Genomic DNA, 21,144 nt, shown 5'->3' on the forward strand with positions numbered 1-21,144 from the left:
CTGCAGAATTTTCTTCCCCTGCTTAGTTTTTCTTTTATGTTAACTGCTGCTGCTAATCGAAGCTGCTTTAAGCAGAATTGCTTTATCTTTGATGAGTAGACAAGGGCTTGTCTGAAATTTAAAAAACCCAGACATCTGATTGCTACTTATTGTGGTAAAAAGACAGAAGAACTAATTGGCAACTCTCTCACCCCCACCAGTTGTCTGCCTCTTTCCTCTTTCCTTTCCTGTGTTTCTATCCCTTCTAGGACAGCATTGCAGGGCTGTTAGGTACCTTCAGCCCTGAACACTGGGGATTCTTTCTTTCCCTCTATAACAATGCACACTTATTCCTGCCTCTAACACAGTAGTTATCCCAGTGGCTAGATACATTTGGACTATTTCCCCCTTCTCCTCTGGGCTTATGTCCAGCTTCCCTTCACAAAGCTTTCTCTGACTACCTCATTGCACAGTGACTTCTCTTCCCTGTCCACTATGGCATATCAGCTGTACCATATAGATTAACCTTTATGCTGTTTTGAATTCTCTCACCATTTAAACAATGTTCATCTTCTTTCCCTGTCATCTATTTTATAAACAGGGCTGAGAATTGGATGGATGGGTGACAGTGGCCAAGGGTAGTCGTCTGTTAGGGCCCAAATATTCATACAATCCTTTTTTACTCCCAGTTTTTTTCTCGCCATTTAGTGTGAAAATGTTAGATCAATGTGTGGATGGAGAACACACCTGAGCAAATGAGCAAGGTTGATAGATACATCAATTTGATAGAGAAAAGGCCTTTAGGGCTCCTATGCATTATTTTTGTAAGAACTAGGCAGTAATCTATCACTTCTAGGTCCATTCATCAAATAAATAGGTTGGGTAGATTTTATTAAAAAATGAGTTTAGCTGCTGACTGGCTCTGCTACCTTTGTCATAGCCTGAGAAAATGTCTACTGGGTAAATTAGAGATTTTTCAAAAGCTTATAAATACCAAACCCATTTTTCCTAATACACAAAAGCCCAAAATGATCCCTAGGATTTCCATCTATCTGATAAATAATCTGCATCTTTTGTTTCTAAAAAGAAGAAATCAATCAGCCCCACTGATTTCTTAGATTAGCTTTCAAACTCAGAAAGAATTTATCATCATTCTTCTTACTGTAGTTAGTTTGGATGTCAGCCTGAAGCTGAAGTTGAGCACTGAGAATTCCAAGTCACAGATCAGTAAACTATAACACAAATCAAAGGGACAAAGCTGATATGATCATTGGCAAGCAGAATCTCTGATAAGTTACTGCCTTGCATATTCAAAAAATAATTTGTGCTTGGAGACAGGGTGGGGGGATGAAAAGGGGTGGAATGAGGGTTTACAAAAAAAGCATGAAAACTTTTGGGGTGATGGATATGCTCATTATCTTGATTGTGGTGATGGCTTCATATGTGTTTAACATACATCAAAACTAATCAAGTTGTACACTTTAAATATGTGGAGCTTATTGTATTTCAATTATACCTCAATAAAGCTGTTAAGAATAATTTGAAGATATACATTTTAAAAATTTGCATTCCATCGTTGAGACAAATTCTTGAAGCTCATAATTTCCACCTTAACCCCAGTGGTTAAGAAAATGTGTTTTGGAGTTGGATGGATCTGTGGCTGTATCATTTACTAGCTTACCGACTTTGGGAAGCTTTTTTTTTTTAAGATTTTATTTATTTATTTGACAGAGAGAGAGACAGCCAGTGAGAGAGGGAACACAAGCAGGAAGAGTGGGAGAGGAAGAAGCAGGCTCCCAGCGGAGCAGGGAGTCCAATGCAGGGCTCGATCCTAGAACCCTGGGATCAGGCCCTGGGCTGAAGGCAGATGCTTAACCGCTGAGCCACCCAGGTGTCCCTGGGAAGTTGTTTTTTTTAACCTCACTGAGTCTGTTTCCCATCTGAAAATGAGAGATTGTAATGAGAGCACCTAATTCATACATTCAGGCCTAAATAAGAGAATGCATAGAAAGCACTTAGTACAGCATAGAGCACTAATTAAGTCTTAAAGAAATGGAAGTTATTATTTTACCTGCAAGTGTGATATTAACCTTGTCTTGGGTGAAAGCATACAGAATCCCCAGCAGATTCCTAAAGCAGTTTATTGATTGCAGTCAATCAGCTACCTTTATTAGACACTCACTAGTGGGCAGATCCCCATAACTGAAACTGCTGGGAAATAAAAAGACATGCAAATCAGAACCCCTGACCTCAGTGAGCTGATTAAATGAATGGGAGAGATGGGACACATTTATGAATGAGGTTGTACCAGAGCGTGTATGGAAATACACAAAGAAAGTCCTAATTTAAGTAGTGGAAGCAATATAAGGAATAGTGAGTGGACAATTCATCAGGGTTCACTGAGGAACAGTGGTGGTTCCCTACCACTTATTAGTTGGGAGAGCCTGGGTAAGTCACTGAACCTTTCTGAACCTTAGTTTCATACATAGAGATACTAATATCTTGTGAGGTTTTTGTGAAGATTAGATGAGGTAATGCATTTATAGCACTTAGCACAGAGTCTCCAACATAGTAAGTATTCAACAAAAATGAGGGCAATTTCTATAATTATATCTCCAAATTTCAGGGTTCTTTTCCACTTTTGCTCCCACATGTTTCTTTCTACCAGATTGATGGGAGATTTCCACAGAAGAATCTCAGGGCAGTTTCAATGACCAAAGCCTCCTGATTTGTCTGGCAATGTGTCAGGTTCTCAGCAGTCCTGATGACTTCTGCCCTTTTGAATTCCACTTAGCTATTCTAGTGGATAATTAGAGCTAACACTTCCATGGTCCTATGACACAATATTCTGTGTCAAACAATACAGGACATTTTAGAGAGACGATTCACTGGCCCAAATCTTTCTGTGCCCAGGTGTATCATTTGTCAGCGTAGACTACTGTAACAAAATACTGTGGGCAACCTGAATTTATTTCTCATACTAATGAGATTGGAAGTCTAGTTGCTTGCTGATTCCATTCCTGGTTTGCACACAGCATCCTTCTCACTGTGTCGTCACATGGTAGGGAGAGAGAGACACACACAGAAAGACACACATTCTCACACACACACACACACACACACACACACACACAGTGAAAGTTAGAGCATATGAGAGAGAGGGAGGGAGTGCGTGATGTCGCTTGTTATAAGGGCACTATTGCCATCATGAAGGCTCCACCCTCACGAGCTGACCCAACTCTAATTACCTCCCAGTGGCCCCATCTCCAAATACCATCACACTGCGGATTAAGGTTTCAATATATGAATTGGGGGGGGGGCGCACAATTCAGTCCACTGGCTCCTATTTTCTGTTCATAATTAAGTAAATGGCAAGTACATTCTTGCATTTTTTTTAGGCCAAAATACTTGGAGTCATCTAGCAGTTAGGATCCTGGTTTGCACCCAGGTGGTCCAGCTTTGACTCGTGGTGTGGGTATATTGGCCTGGTAAAGAGGCAATGGAGTGTAGTGGTTGGAAGTCCGACTCTTGAGCAGAACTTCCTGATTTTGAAACAAAGCTCTGCTCTCTACCAGCTGTGAGACTTCAAAAAACTTAATCACTCTCTCTGTGAGGCTAATCATCTGCAAAATGGAGAAGATACCATGAATGCATACATACATACCTTTTTTAAAAATTTAAATTCAATTAGCCAACATATAGTACATCATTTGTTTCAGATGTAGTGTTCAATAATTTATCAGTTGCATATAACATCCCGTACTCATCACATCACGTGCCATACATACCTTATTGGCTTGTGGTGAGGGTTAAATTAGTTAAGAAAGCAAAGAGTTTAGAACATAGGAAGTGCTTAATAAATGTGAGCTATTATTATCCATTAGGAAACAAGCTCCATGAAGGTAGGGATATTTGTTTGCTGTGTCCCAAGCATACAGAACAGTACCTGGTACCTATAGAAGGTGCTCATATTTGCTGAATAAATGAATGAATCTTTAGCTCCTCTCTTTCACCCATCATATTCAACCCATCAGTTCTACTTTCAAAATATATCTAGAATTGACCAGTTTTCCCTGTTTTCTCTGCTACCATCTGGTCAAGAGCCTCTATCTCCTTTCACCAGAATGATTACAATATCATCCTAACTGACCTTGGTCTTTCATTCTTTTAGTGCCACTATCCATGCTGCTCCCCAGCCCCCTACTGAAACTTGCCTCCCCTCTCCTTGCCCAGGATCATTTCTTCAAATTGCACACAAAGTGATTGATTCTTTTTTTTTTAAATCTTTAAAAAAAGTTTTTATTTAATTTCCAGTTAGTTAATATACAGTGTAGCATTAGTTTCAGGTGTAAAATATAGTGATTCAACACTTCCATACAGATGATTGATTCTTTTCAAGCCTAGCTTAGATCACACTGCTCCTCTGCTCAAACCCTCCTGTGATCCCCAGCTCATTCACAGGAAAGGGCAAAATTTGTACCTGATTTGCTTTTAGTTACCTCTCTTCTATTACTTTCCCCTTTGATTATCGTGTTTCACTCACACTGGAATAGAACAGTATTTCTTTAATATACCATGCACACACTCCTGCCCCAGGATCCTTGCACTTGCTGTACTTTTTTCTAGGAGCGTTCTAAATTAACTTTCTCATTTTCTTCAGATCTCTACTTAAATATTGCCATTAGAGAGACTGTACCTGATCATCCTATATAAAACAGCATCCCAACTTCCAGTGTTCCCTCACCACCTTGCTCTGCTTTAGTTGTCTCCATAGCATTTATCACCACCTGACATATCTGTTATTTGTTTTTTGCTTATCATCTGTCTCACCTCATCAAACTGTCATCTCCACCAGGGAAGGCACTCTGGTGATTTTGTTCACTGCTCTATCCCCAGTGCCTGGAATAGTGTCTGGAATATTTTGATTCCTCAGTAATTATTTGCTGAATGAATAGATGGTCTTAAGAAAGTAATGTCCCTCCAGAAGACATGAATGGACATTTTTCCAAAGATGACATCTAGATGGCTAACAGACACATGAAAAGATGCTCAATGTCACTAATCAGAAAATACAAATCAAAACCATGACGAGACCTCACACCTGTCACAATGACTAAAATTAACCACAGAAACAACAGGTGTTGGTGAGGGTGTGGAGAAAGGGAAGCTCTCTTAAACTGTTGGTGGAAATGCAAACCGATGCAAACACTCTGGAAAACAGTATGGAATTTCCCCAAAAAGTTGAAAATGGAACTACCTTACAATCTAGCAATTGCACTACTAGGTATTCATCCAAAGGACACAAAAATAGCGATTCGAAGGGGCACATGCACCCTGATGTTTACAGTAGCATTATCAATAATAACCAAACTATGGAAAGAGCCCAAATGTCCAATGACTAATGAATAGATAAAGATGTGGTGTATATACACACAATGGAATATTACTCAGCCGTCAAAAATGAAACCTTGCCATTTGCAACAACATGGATGGATCTAGAGTATATTACGCTAAGTGCAATAAGTTAGTCAGAGAAAGAAAAATACCATATGATTTCACTCATATGTGGCATTTAAGGAACAGGACAGATGGACATATGGGAGTGGAAAAAAAGAAAAAAAGAGAGAGGGAAACAAACCATAAGGGACTCTTAAATATAGAGAACAAACAGAGGGTTGATGGAGGGAGGTGGGTGGGGGATGGGCTAGATGGGTGATAGGTATTAAGGAGTGAACTTACTATGATGGGCCCTGGGTGTTGTATGTAAGTGATGAATCGCTGAATTCTACTCCTAAAACCAATATTGCATGGTATGTTAACTAACTAGAATTTAGGTAAAAATTTGAAGAGAAAGAAAGAAAAAGTAATGTCCCTCATTAGCATCTTCTTACTCTAAGGAGCAGCTTATATTCTATGCTAACTTCCTTTGAAGGACAACTATGTTTGGCTTTGATTCTTGGAGAGTGGGAAAAATGAATTTTTCCTTTACCAAACCAGTTTGGTAAGCAAAATATAAAAAAACATGGGGTTCATGGGGGAAAATATTTACAAAGCCCTTGGGGATGAAAATTTGGAGGGACAGTGGCCTTATTATGTGCTACCACTTCTCCATGCTATGGGTCTGGTCAAAATGTTGCCAGTCTGAGGTGGTGAGTACTGAGGATCAGCTCCTTGTGGCTGCATTTAAAAATCACTCTGAAAAATCTGTCCTTTTATTTCCATAAAATAATATCTTTCAAAAGACTCAAATTACTAATGGTGTCTTCTGGGAAATGTGTTGTTTTTTTTCGGGGGGTGGGATGTGGCAGTGGAAAATGGGAACAAGGGAAGGGAAAAGTAGACTTTTATTTTTATATAATTCTGTATTACTAATTTTTTTTAACATGGAGCAAGAATTACCTTTTTAAAATAAAAGTGTCTTCTCTATTCTGATTTTTTTCTTTGGGGAGAAAAACCTTGGAAATTATCAGTTGATGACAATCCTTCCTATTTAAAAAAAAATTGGTAACATTCTACCTCTAAAAAACCTTTATAGTGGGTAAGCATAGGAAAATGAAAAACATAAAAGCTCTAGACAAGGTTAGTGAAGCTTGTATTATTTAGGTTTGTGTACTTGCAGCCACATATAAAATGTTTAATTCACAGATCTTTGCTTGGGGCTGTGAATTTATGCTCTAAAGTGGAGGGGGTTTAAAAATTAAGAAGACTCTGGTTTTCCCATCTGTGTTAAATCCGTATAATCAGATGAGTCACAATGAGCTTTTGGGGGGGAGGGGAAGCTTTCTGATTTTACAAAGCACAAGTCCACCAGAACTCTCTGAGCCACTTTGTATGTATTCCACACACTGGCTGACAGTCAGGAAGTAGCACTAGGCTATCCAAGCGATCTTCACTCCAGGTCCTTTGGTTCTAGCCCAAATCGGAACCTAAGAACTGGGAAGGAGGGACAAGGCAATCATCTAAAACTCAGGCTTGGGGGTAAGGAAGAGGTCATCAAGTGGGAGCCGACTTTTCTAGCCCTGACCTCAGCTGCGTGCTACTTCTTAGAGGTCCAGGAGATGTCCTCAAATAGCAGACATCCTAATAATGACAGCATAATGCAGATGCAGCCTCCTCTGCACCCAGCAAGACCATCAGGGTTAGACCTGCTGTGCCCTGTTATACCACTTTCTTCACTGACAGGCACCACTATTCCTTGGCTCCAGTGCCTATGAAGTATGTTTTTGCTCTTCTCAGCAGCTCCTCTCCCATTACACACCTGTACATATCTCTTGCTCTTTTTCTTTCTGATTTCCTAGACTATCAAATTAAAAAGACAAACAAACCATGTCCGAACCACAAAGAGCTGAAGCAGTCTGTTGCCTTGATTTTCAATGCAGAGCTCACTAGAGAATTGAAGTGTAAGTGGCTCCACCACTTACAGTACCATGTTCCAAGACTGTTAGACCCTTGACAGAGTGTTTTCCAAATTTTCCAAAAACTGGACAGGTACCCTGCCCATCTTGAAAGTATCAAAAGAGCGAGTAAACAACATGCTTTAAACACTCCTTCATTTGTTTTAATATAATTAGATTTGGGAGCAGGCAATCAATCAGAACGTCTATGTGTAGCATTTTGGAATCAGGAAGAAATTGGAAACATAACCATTGTGAATCCATTCTACTAAGCTTGAGTGCAAGCAGAATAGCTAAAGAGAAGACTCTTTCTACTCTTTCCAGTTCCTCCTCCTACTCAGAGAGTTCAGTGCAAGCCAGTTGTTCTAAGACCCCTGAAATATGGCATGTAATTAGCCACCCTCTCTCTTAGGACTTGAGTAAGACTGGGGTAATTGTTTGGGCATTCATTTCAGAGAGAGTGAGTGCCTACTAGTAGCCAAGCATTGGGCTAGGTGTTGGATATACAATGGTGAGCAAAACCAGATGTGATGTCTGCTTTCTTGGAGCTTCTGATCTCATGGGTGAGATAGACATTAATCAAATAATTACACAAATGAGTATAAAATTATAAACTGAGTTAAGTATTCTGAGGTAAGGCAACAGAGTTCTAAGGAAGTGTACACTATAACGGGGAGTTAATGAAGGCTTCCCTGAAGAAATATTGCTTAAACTAAGATTTGAAGGGTTAGTAGGAGTTAAGTGACTGAACAGAAAAAAAAATGTGTTCCAAATAGGAAGAATAGCAGGTCCAAAGTGCTGTGGAGCACTAGAAACAAGGTCAGTGTGATGGGTCCAGACAGCGAGGGAGTGGTGGGAGATGAAGCTGGAGAATTCAGTGGGGGTGTTTTTCAGTGGGAGTGCCACTGGCTTTGGAATAACCACAATTATACATGGGGGTGGGGAGTGTCAGTTCATATGTGCAAAGTTGCAGGAAGTTTAGCCTCTCTGGTCTCTGCCCGCTAAATGTCAAACTGTTCCCCTGGCATTTATGACAACCAAGAAGTCCCTAAACAGCTCCCAGTTAAGAACCACTGAATTTAGAGCCCTGTCCTACAAGCAAGGGAGAAACAACAGGAAACGGTTTAAGCGGAAGAAAAAAGTGATCCAATTTATATTCTGGAAAGATCATTTTGTAAATGTATATTGCTAAATGAAAGAAGCCAATCTGAAGGGCTACATTCTGTTTAATTCCAATTAAATGATACTCTGGGAAAGGCAAAACTATGGAGACCATAAAAAGATCAGTAGTTGCCAGAGGTTAGTAGGGAGGGAGGACTGAGTCAATGGAGCACAAGGGATTCTTTTTGGGCAGTGAAATTATTCTGTATGCTAATGTAATGGTGGATAGGTGTCATTATATATTGGTCCAAACCTACAAAATGTACAACACTGAGAGTAAACCCTAATGTAAACTATGGACTTTGGGTTGTTATGATGTGTCAGTGTAGGTTCATCAATGATAACAAATGTACCACTCTGGTGAGGGATAAGGGAGGCTATGCCTGAGTGGGGATATATGGGAAAGCTCTGTACCTTTCACTCAATTTTGTTGTGAACCTAATAGTGCTCTAAAAAATAAAGCCTATTTTTAAAATAAAAAGTAAAGGAAGGTCAGAAGGATCACTGTCCAAATGTTGAAGGTGGGAGGTGAAGATCCGATTCAGAAATATTCTTGGAATTAAAGAGGATAAAGTCCCTTTAAAAAAAAAAGATTATTCTGGCTGCAGTGCAAAAAATGGAGGGTTTCCCCAGAGACCCTCCCTGATTGGGTTGTTGTTAGAATGCAAAGGCTGCCTGAGGATCAGGGTGGTGGTAGAGGGGATAACTCGACAAGCTCTCATCAGATATTAATAGTAGCATGTTAATGCATTTGTAAAAGCAACTACTTACTGAGTACTTAATATGTGCCAAATATGTGGTATGTGCTCTACACACATTATTTTATTTTATTCCTGTGGTAACAGTGCAAAGTATGCCTGATATCCCTACATTACTGATGAGAAAATATAACATTGGAGTTTAGTAATTTTCCTAGTGTTAGCAAATAAGGGGTAGATCCATGAGTCCATAAGGACTGTTTGGCGCCAGAGCCCATGCTCTTAACCACGGTGCTATATCTAGATGCTGTATTATCAACAGAGCATCTTAGCAGAGTACAGAGACCAAAGGACATGTGAAGAGGGCAGAAAAGTCTGGCTGGAGCACAAGACCTTTTGCCGTGGAGCATTTTGAAGAGCTAGTGACCAGCATGAAAACCCTAGGTGCTTGGGATACAAGGGTGGGGATAAGAAGATACTAAAGAGAGATGGAAAGATGCTGAAGACAAATTTGTTCCTTTAATGTGTGCTGAGAGCAAATCCTAATAGAGTCATTTCTTCCCTGGTACTGCAGTGTCAATTTGAAAGAGGCCTTCTGGAAATTATGGAAGGGGAGAGCAGTCTTTACGGAGTTTTAAGGGAAAGCTGAAGTCTTTTGAGCTTACACTATGCATTCAGAGAATGGTGTTATCCTATGTGACTTGAGTCAGTTTGCAGACTGCCCACATACCTAGGCTTCCTCTACATTTTAGAGTGTATGGTTTCATTCAAGACATATTTACAGGGCTCTTTCAGAATGAATGCTTCATTAAGCATTCTAGGGGAAGCAAGCTTGCCTGCAATATAAAGCCACCTTCAGTGGCTTTATGGTCTAATGGAGGAGACAGAAATACAACCAAATATAATGAACAGAGGCACAGATAAAACACCATGGGAGTACAGAGAAGAAATGCTCACTTTCACCTGGGAGGCAGGGGTGGGGGTGGGAAAATAAGTTTTTGTAGTGAAGGAAGCATTTGAACTGGCCTGACCTAAAGGGTAAAATTTTCTATGTCAGTGGTTCTCAGAATGTAGTCTTTTCACTGGTAGCATCGGCATCACTTGCGAACCTGTTAGCGATTCAAATCTCAGGTCCCGCTTGGACTAACAGAATCAGAAATTCTTAAGTGGAGCCCAGCAATCTGTGTTGTAACAAGCCCTCACGTTTGAGAACCATTAGTTTAAGCAAAGAAGGGGAAGCATTCTAGGTCAAGGAAACAATGTGAGCAAAATTTCAATAAGATTGACCTAGGTGGTGCCTCTGTGAACTGTAAAGAACCAGGTGTGGCTAGAGGATAAAGTACATGGATAGAGGTCACAGGAAAGCAAATAAGGGTCATATTCAGAGGCTCTTTGACTTTATATTTTAAGCAGTAGGTGACATAGAGGTGTTCGAGGAGGAGAAAGACATGGAAACCAGGAGATTGATGAAGAGGCTGCTAATCTAGAGGGGCACCTGGCTGGCTCAGTCAGTAGAGCATGTGACTTTTGATCTCAGTGTGGCGAGTTTGAGCCCCACACTGGGCATAGAGATTACTTAAAAAAAAAGAGGCTGCTAATCTTGTCTGGTCCAGGGTTCTTTGCCCTGGCTGCACATTAGACTCACATGGAAAGCTTGTCAACATCACCAACAGCCCCTCTGCCAGAGCTTCAGATTTAATTGGTCTTGAGGGTGGCCCAACACTGGTATGTTTCAGGAGTTTCATAGGTGATTCTCAAGTTTGGCAGGGTTGAGGACTTCTGCTCCAAGACAAGGATAAAACACATCTGTAAGTGGATGGGAAGGAACAGGGAGTGACACTGCTGGAAGCTGTTCTCACCACAGCTGGGCTATCACAAAGGACCCGTGCAGAAGGCCCAAGCCAGGCTCTTACTCTTCACATAGGCTGAGCCACTTCCCTGATTACTTTGTGAATTACTTCAGAAGCTCAGGATTAACCTGGGCTGCAAAGCTGGAACTGATATGATTTAGGGGACTTTCCAGAGCCATTTCATGCAGATGCCTCGACAAAGCTTATCCCAAATCTCCATGTATCTCCCAAGGTCCACCATGGGATTTGCCAGAGAAGTGAATAGGCCTTTGCAGGGAGGAGGAGTGGTGCTCAGAGCCTGAATATCAGTTCCCAGAGCTCCTTCCCTCAGAAGTCCTCATTGGCAAATATGCTTCTTCTTCTCCATGCCTGCCTCTGCAGCTTCTGCTGACTCATCAGGTTGATTTCACACTACCAGAGGGAGAAGAGAGTTCAACAGCATGCAAATTATGGTGATCTAAAACCAGAGGAAGGTAGTTGAGGTATACAGGAGAGAGAAGTAGAGGGACATAGCAGGTCACCATGAGATACCTGAAATCCAGTCAGTAATGTGGCTGATTAGACTGGAACAAAGGCATGGTGACTTCTAGAACCACTCAGTTCTGTAACAATCACAACAAACAAAAATATTAGCAGGTAATGTTAATTGAGAGTTTACTAGGAGCCAGGCACTTTGCTTAGAGATTTGTTTCTATTATCTCATTTAATTCCTATACTGACCTTATGAGATAGGCACCATTTGTATCCCTTTTTTACAGATGAGGAAATAGAGGTTCAGAGAGGTTTAGGCATTTGCCCAAAGTCACACAGCCTGTTAAGTATAATACTAGGACCCTAAGCCAGGTTTGTCTGACTCCAAAATGTGAGCCATTAACCATTCTGCTGCAGTTAGTTCATGATAAAAACCATCCCCAATTTTGGACTGGATTGAATTTGTATGGGATGGATGGAGGATTAGACAGAGGCCAGGCTGTAGGGGTTTGGATTTGATTCTAGAGGCACCGGAGAGTTATTAGAGACATTATTGGCATTATTATGGCATTAGCAAAAAAAAAAAAAAAACAAAAAAAACCACCCACTCTCCAACAAATATGCATAAGATGGTTCCAGATGGGGAGAGACAGGCAGGACTGGTTGCATAATTTGCAAGCCAATTGCAAAATGAAAATGCAGAGTCCTTTGTTCAAAAATTATTAAAACTTTCAAGGCAGTGACAGCAGAGTGTTAAACCAAGTGTAAGTCCCTGTGAGAATGCATAGATAGCATGCCCATGAAGTCAGCTCTGGAGACAGGAAGACAGTCTGGAAGGTATTGAGAGGTGGAGGGGGTGGGGTGTGGACAAAGTCAGGGACTCAGGTAGTGGTGGTGGTCAGGGCTAGAAAGAAAAGGATGGATGCAAGCCACATTGGGAAATTAGAATCCATTAGATTTCATGAATGTTCCTCTCTGTTTCACCTCCCATATTCAGTGACAACTCTGAGATCAAATCTGGATGACAGAATGGAAGAATAAGGAAGGGGAACTAATTTGAGAGAGAAATTGATAAATTTGCTTTGGAAATCTATACAGTTTCACCTGTGTACTTGGTGTTTAGATGAGTCTGAATGTGACTAATTCCTATCAGTTGCTGTTGCATAAGTGACTTGGTCTCTGGATTAGCCATGAAGCTATGTTTTGCTTCCTTCCTGAGAGAGATTTACTTAAAGTTTGTTTCCAGGAATAGAGGCAGGCAAAGTAAACTCTCCTCCAATCTGCTTTCTTTGGACTAGAAATGGAGTTCCTACATGGGTTGGAGTTAGAGAGTACACAGCAATAATTTCTCCCTCCTTCCATGCCCAAAGACCCTGAAGGTCTTTCCGGGTACAAGGGGGTAAAGTTTGTAACAGATTTGTTCCTTGACTTACAGCCTCCCCTATGTTCTCAGCATTTCCTTGGACCTGTTCCCCCTAATCGGCTTATTAGGATACAGAGGCACTCTGGGCCATCCTTGTCCGAGATGAAAGCCTTTGAATGGCTCTACAGCAGGTAGCCTTGCTCTCCAACCAGATCACTCTGACGAATGAACAGTCTGAATCTATAGGAATCAGAGTGGTTTCAGTCCCAGTGCAGCAGGGCTTGTCAATCAGTGCTTGGGGATCTCCATATTAAAGAACTGAAATGGAGGAGTCCACTTAACATGGCCTAACCATTTGGGTAGTAAGGGAGAGGAATTGCTGCTCCACATCTTATTTATTCCCTGCTAATCTCCTGTCTCATAAAGTGTCCAACTTTGTGACAAAGAAAGCGGGCCCTCCATCCAAGGTGAAAAGCACCAAACACATGCTCATGTGTTAGTTAACCTAGTGAGGAGGGCCTGGGTTGGACATAAGTGAGGAGATGGGTGCCTTGGTTGATGGTGTGAAGGGCATTGGCCCACCTCTTCCCTGATGCCCAACCTACTGGGTCCTTGGTATGCCACAGAACTCAGAATCTTTTATACATGCATGTGAGAAATAGAAGATTGATAGAACTTCCTGCAGAAGTCACCTTCTTTTGTATGGACTCAACTGTATTTTAGAAACAGAGAAGTTAGCTTTGGGGACAGAAAGAAAGTCCCAATTTGCTGCTTACTAGCCATGTGACCTTTTACCAATTACTTCCCAGAGCCTTGGTTTTCTTATTCATAATAATAACTACTTAATAAAGTTACTGTGAAGATTAAATGAGTTAATGCCTGTAAAACACAACAGTGTCTGGCACATATCAGTTGTTTGATAAAGGGGAAATTCATCATAATCTGAATCACAATGAGAGAAGCTGAGTGGTTTGGGTGTGTGGGCTGTGCAGCTACCATAAGCTGGAAGTCCAAGTTGCAAGATGTCCTAGGGGATCTGCCCGTCACTGCCACAATCAACAACCCTGGCTTATTCAGACCATTAAAGGGTTTTCTTACTCCTTCTGATCTGGATGTTTTGCTATCACCTCATTCTTGCAAATGCCGCCATAAGGTGGGTGAGCTGGGGGCAGGCTTGACTGAGGAGTGTCACAGGTACGATGAGGGCAATATTGAGTTTGGACATCCACCCACCACCAGTGGCCTTGTGCCCCAGGTACCCAGTATTTTCACATGAAATCCCTAACTGCTCAGGACTCATTGTGGTCATTCTCAGGCCTATCTCTTCTGGGCAACTCTTCCAGCCATATACCTTCCCTCAACTCCCTTCCTTGTCTTTACAACTTGCCTGTTTGGGGACCCCAATTCTCAGGATTCTGCTTGGCTTTGGATATAACATGCTTTGCACCTGAATGTTAATGACCAGTGATGCCTATATTACCACTGCCAAGGCTTTTTTTAAAGATTTTATTTATTTATTTGAAAGAGAGAGAGAGAGCATGCACACATGAAAGAGTGAGAGAGGGGAGAGAGGTAGAGGAAGAGGGAGAAGCAGACTCCCTGCTGAGCAGGGAGCCTGGTGTGGGGCTGGATCCCAGGACCCTAGGATCATGAGCTGAGCCAAAGGCAGATGCTTAATCAACTGAGCCACCCAGGTGACCCACCCCTGCCAAGTTTCATTCACAATTCAGGAAGGGCTTTGGATGCCTCAGAAGAGGGAGCAGAGCATGAAGTCTGACTCAGCAGGGCAAGGAGGAGAAAATTTAGGCCTTGGTACAAGTGGCTGTACCTCTGAGTATGACCTCTGGCCTTCCCTCTGGCCCATTTACCCCTTAGAAAGACCTTACTTTAAGAGGTGGGATATTCTAGTAGTTCAGAGAATAGGCTGTGGAGCCAGACTATCTGGTCAAATCCCAGCTCTCCCACTTACCAGCTCTGTGACCTTGGGCAGATTATTTCATTTTTCTGTGCCTCAGGTTCCTCATCTGCAAAATGGACTTAATAACTGTACATATTGCACAGAGTTGTTATGGGAATAATCAGTGAGTTACTATGTGTATAGTGCCTGGAACAGCACCTGGCACATGATAAGGCTTACATAAATATTTGTGAAATAAGTGTGGGGCCAGAGATGACTGGCAGCCAAACTTCCCGCTTGGGAGAGAACTGGCCAGACGGCCCCCCACTCCCACAGGGGAGAGCATGAAGAACGCCCAGGCTGGAAACAGAGCGGTCTACTAAGACCTCAACAGAAAGAAGTGCTGTTCTCCCCAATTTGACAAAGGTAAGACAGGTTAAGCCTAAGGAGGCAGTAGGGGGAAAAGGATGAATCTGCTTCCATCATCAGCTGAGAGATGCAGCTGCTGCTGGGAAACCCCTGCCTGGGAAAGTGGGCCCAATTTCTCCGTAGATTTAGCGGGCCTTAATCCCCTTGGCTGATTTTATTGCTTCCAGGACCAAGGGATCTAAATTGGCAGTGCCTGAACAAGTGAGAATGTATCTAATCTGGTGGGTGTGAAACCCAGCAGCCACCCAAGGAAGGTGGAAATGGCAGGGCTCTGTGGGGATATGCATACATTTTTATAATGAAAAAATTACAAGCATTATCATGACTATGACTTGGAGTCTGCTGCTGCTGCTGCTGCTGCCTCTTCTTGGTAGAGGCTGGAGGCTTGTGGAAACACAAGGAGGACTGTTACCCATCTTGGTCTCATTTTGGCTGTGCTGAGCTCCTTTGCCTGGTACAGGGGAGCTGCTCAAACCAGCCTTCAGCAAGCCAGGGCCTCTCCAGCAGAGGCTGAGTGCTCCGCTGCCCTCATATCCATGAGCCAACAGGAAGGAAGGGAGTGGGGCTAGATGGGGGGCCGAAAGGGAGGCATTTTGGAAAAAAAAAAAAAAAACCAAAAAAAACCACGATTCAAAAAAGGTGGGGATCTCAGGCTACTCAGCCAAAAAAGCTCATTGGTTGCCCCAGGCCCACTACATCTGCCTTCATGCACTGTACACTTGGCATTATATCCAATTCAGCACTTGGTTAAACATTTGAGGATTGATACTGTCTTCCTGCACATCAATCATTCCTCCACAGTATCAGACTTTATCTGAAATGAGGCGCAGGCTGAAATACCAGGTCAAACCAGGTAACATTGGTGACTTTGTCAGGAAAATGGTCGAATGTCGCAATTTTGTGTGATGCTGCCTGCCGTTTCTTGGCTGTGCCTCTCAGTCCTTTCAGAGAGCTCAGTATGTAGCAGGTACTTGTCAAACCTATTTGTTTGATGAAATTGCTGGTAACCAGGATCTCACAAATCCCTTTGCTTTCACATGCAAAGGTCATTCAGGATAATAATATCCCTTCACTGATGGAGCATTTAAGATAGCGCTGGGTTCTATACTGGGCCATTTACATAGTCCATTGTCCTATTTAATCCTGAGAAAAACCTTCTGAAGCAGGTGTTATTGTCTCATTTCCACAGATGAGTCTGTGGCTCAGAGATGTTAAATGGTTTGTCCGATCTTTTTGCCATATGGATCTTTGCTGTACACAGCGTCGCTGCAAGCATTTTGCTGCGAACATTTTCACTGCATAACTAATTGGCCATAAGGCAATTTTGCTGTAAAAGATAAAATCATGAGAAATTAAAGAGGGACATTCATTAAAAAGGACATAATGAAACACTAAAAAGGAATAACAAATTTAAAAGACGTCATTGTAAAATATGAAATATTTGAATACATTAAAAATGTGTGTAGATTTAGGACAATACTGTGCAAATAACTGATTTTATTTTGTGGATTGTACCTAAGCCCTGTCTTCAGTTTTTTGTCATAGTATTATACTTTTTTTTTTCTTTTTGCCTGTTGGTTCATCATTTCCTTGTTTGGCATCACATTTTGAATTTTTTTGCTGAAGTTTCTTCCTTCATTAAGAAAGCTATCAGTTTCCAAATACTAGCAGACATATTTGTAACTGAGCTTTGTACCACGTTGTGAAAATCTGCATTGTTGTTTGTTCTTGGCAGATGGTTGATAGACCTTCCAAGGTTCTATGGAAAATGCAGAGAAAATGCTAGCTCTGTAATGCATTTATAACTGAGCTTTGTTACCATTGTCACCAATATGTTACCATTTTCCAGGATAGTACCATATGCAATCTGGCTTTATACTCTTTTTTCCCACTTCCAGTAAATTTTATCACCGTATTTTCTATCAAGTCAATATATATAGTTGTTATCCACTATCTTAAGACTACCATGTCTATTTGTCATTGTATAGGCCATTTTGAGGGCTAGCTAAGATTTATATATACGATTATGAGGGCTAAGATTTATACAATATGAAAATCAGAACTTTGTCAATGGAGAAATGAAATCAAACTGTCAACCAGTTATTTCATCTTTTATGGCAGAATTGCCTTATGGCCAATTAGTTATGTGGCGCAAATGTTTGCAGTGAAATGCTTGCAGCAAAGATGCCTATAGCAAAGATGTTTAGTTGAAAATACCTAGAACTCTTAATGACAGTTCTAAGTTCCCACACAGCTACTGTGGGGCAGGGATTGGCACCCAGGGCTGGCCTCTGGCATCCCTTCCTATTGCATTCCTTCCTTGTTTGTATTGAGGTTTTCCTTGACCTTTGTTATATTTTCACCTTCTAATGTTTAAGGGCAATTGAGGGATTCACTCAGTTCTACACTCTTAATGAGCACAGCAGCTTGCCGTCATTTGTGCAAAATGTTTCCTAGATACTCCAAATAGCTTCCTACCATGAAGAGGGACTAATGTGTGCTACTCAGACAATGGAAAGCTCTTATTATTAAACGGGTTGGGACAGTGTTTGATCAGGTGGCTGCAGGTGGTTGCAGGTTGCCATACATGAATGATTAAACCACCACCTATGGTAGTAACAGTCATTTGCTGGGTGCTGAAAATTGATGATGTATATAGAACATATTCTGAGGCTGCAAGAAGATTTTGTGTTTATATGGCCTTATCTTTATAAAAACTGTCTGGATCACTAAACGCTCTCAGTATCACGGGACAGATCTTTAAACAGAGCAATTTAGATGTTAACAAAATGCTTGAAGGTCTTGCAATCAGAATCTCTCTCTTCCATTTTATAGCTGTGAAAACTGAGGCCGAAGTGGAAAATACCTTGCTCCAGGTAAAAAAAAAAAAAAAAGAGTTTAAAGGCAGAGCCATTACCCAAACTCAGATATATCTCGCTCCTGTTCCCTTCACTATACCCTGCCTCCTTCAGCACCATTATCCTTGGTGTACAAGGTACTCAGCTAACAAATATTTTTTAAAAGATTTTATTTATCTATTTTAGAGAGAAAGAGAGAGAGAGAGAGAGAAAGAGAGAAAGATCATGGGGTGGGGCAGAGGGAGAGGGAGAGAGAGAATCTCAAACAGACTTCCTGTTGAGCATGGAGCTCAACCTGGGGCTCAATCTCACAACTCCAAGATCATGACCTGAGCCAAAATCCAGAGTTGGATTCTTAACTGACTGAGCCACCCAGGCACCCCTCAGATAACAAATATTTATTGAGAACCTGCCGTGTGCCAGATTTTCAGTCAGGGATGTTTGGTGACCTTTCTAGGGTCATGCTACAAGCATGTATCAGGGTTTGGAGGTCCACTCTAGAGTTTCCTACAAACCACATTGCGAGTCCTCACTGCAGCCCTGCACCTCTGTCAGTGTTTTCCAGTGCAGTTCTGAGAAGCTTGTAATCAGGGGCTCAATATGCGGGCTCCTTGGTGAATACTTACTAATGTGAAAAAAGGAAAAATCAAAGACTCCTTTGAGAATCTGTTGAATGAACTCACTAGAGGTGTAGTTCTCAAAATTAAGTATGCACCAGGGCTACCTGGATGACTTGTTAAAACACAGATTGCAGGGGCCCACCCCCAGAATTTCCAATTCATTATGACTGGAGTGGGCCTGAGAATTTGCATTTCTAACAAGTTCCAGGGAGCACACATTGAGAATCACTGCTCGAATCTACAAAATTGGTATCATGATATTTGACCTTATTCCTACATAAGATTGCCTGAGTCATCTCAAACTTTTAGATGAGAATGGTTTTGGACATAGTACCTCACTTTTTTCCTATCATTTTGAATGTGCTCAAACAGCTTCAAAATCATATCTGTCCTTATGCTTTTCCATAGCATTCTAGAAGAAATCAGGGAGAATTATTAGGTCATCTAGACGAGCCTTCTAGTCTAGCCTTCTTCATCTAAGTGGGGATGTACCTAACCCATTCCAAATGTATGCTTGGCTTCTTCCACCTTTTTTTGTTCATTTCTGTCTTGAATGATTATGATGAGCATCTTCTCTGTTTGGTCCTATGAACTAATCATCTTTTTATCTTGATACGTCCCCTTGGATGCTCCACAATGATTGCTCCCAGGAAATCTACCTGCCCAGGGCTGTGTGGGCCTAGTTCCTCTCAGAGGGCTTGGTGCATAGCAGGCACTTGATGTGCATTAGCTCCCTTGCCTTCCCTTTCTCAAACTGGTAATACCTTCCTATTACTCAGGAGCCATCCTGGCATTCCCCTGCTTCATTTACTGTATGGTAACTGAAACGGGAAAGCCCTCCAGATGACACCCAACCTTATATTTCTAAAAATGGTGATTCTCAAACCTGGTCTCACATTAGGACCACCTGGGTAGCTTTTAAAAAATTCTAATGCCTATGTCCCATGTCAGATCATCTGAGTCTGAACCTCTGGGCATCAGTATTTTTAGAGCTCCCCAGATGATTCTAATGCTCATTCAAGTTTGAGAACTACTGTTAAAACCAAAGCCACTTTTCCCTTTACTCTGTCTTCTTGCCTTTTTAAGCAGAGTTTCTCCAACTATGGGCTTTATTTTAGAAGGGATTGGGTAAAGCAGTGGTTCTGAAATGTTAGCATGCATCAGAATTACTTGCATCACAAAGCTTCTGACTTCACCCTCAGAGTTGCTGATTTAGTAGCCCTGGAATGGGGCCCAAGAATCTGGATTTCTACCAAGTTTCCCATGTGGTATGTGGATGCTGCTGGTTCAGGGACCACACTTTGCAAACAACTGTTGTTACGGGAAGGGACACAGTTCATCTAGTACTCCTTTAAAAGACAGTTGTGAGTGACTTTTTTTTTTACCCTCAAACACCAAGACAATTTTTGAGCGCTGTAAGGGTGCGAACATTCACACAGCTGTGTTGGGGAGAGCAGTCTCAAAGTTGTCAATTGTCCATTTGCAAAGACAAGTGAAAGACAAATGGACTGCATTAGGGGAACTAAGCAAACGTTCTCCTGAGTAATGGAAGGCAGCCAGCGGCTGAGGAGAGTTAAATCATTAAGTTGTTTATCTTGATTCGGTCTTTGTAGGGGTTGGGTCCCATCTCCACCTGCTATGGATCTTGATTCAGTCAGTCTCTGTAGGGCTTGGGCTCCACCTCCACCTGTCATGGTTAGAGTTTTCTTCTACCATTTTTAAAAAGATTTATTTATTTATTTATTTATTTATTTATTTATTTATTTGAGAGAAGGAGAGAGAGAGAGAGAGAGGGCATGTGAGCAGGGAGAAGGGCAGATAGAGAGGGAGAGAAAGAATCCCAAGCAGACTCCCCACTGAGCATGGAAACTACACGGGGCTTGATCCCACGACACCAACATCAAGATCATGACCTGAGCTGAAACCAAGAGTTGGACATTCAATGGACTGAGCCACCCAGGTGCCCCTCTTCTACCATTTAAGGAGGAATGGATTTATTGTTAATGCAAGGGCAAATTAGAGATCACAGGCACCAAGAAAGAACAAAACAAATCAAAGCCATTCTTAATCCAGGGCAGCAGATCAGAAAGAAGAATGTTTTGGGTTGTTTTTGAATATTACAGTCGGCTCTAGCTAATAGTGCTCAGTGCTTGCTAGCTTAATTATTCTCCACAAAGATGGTGGTGGTGGAGACAGTAGCTAGATAAGGTTGATGAGGTTGGGAAGGAATTGCTTAGTCCCTCCATCAGCTCGGAATGACAGACTGTATCTCTTGCATGTGCCATCCAATGGATCAGAGACAAGAACAGAGATGATAAATGAGTCCAGCAGCCCTGAGACACCAATTACACTACACTTTAAAGAGAGGCACCTCTGGGAGATAGGAGTGTGTGTGTGTGTGTGTGTGTGTGTCCCAACAACACT

Source organism: Ursus arctos, chromosome X (genome assembly GCF_023065955.2).
Source record: "Ursus arctos isolate Adak ecotype North America chromosome X, UrsArc2.0, whole genome shotgun sequence".
NCBI lineage: Eukaryota > Metazoa > Chordata > Mammalia > Carnivora > Ursidae > Ursus > Ursus arctos.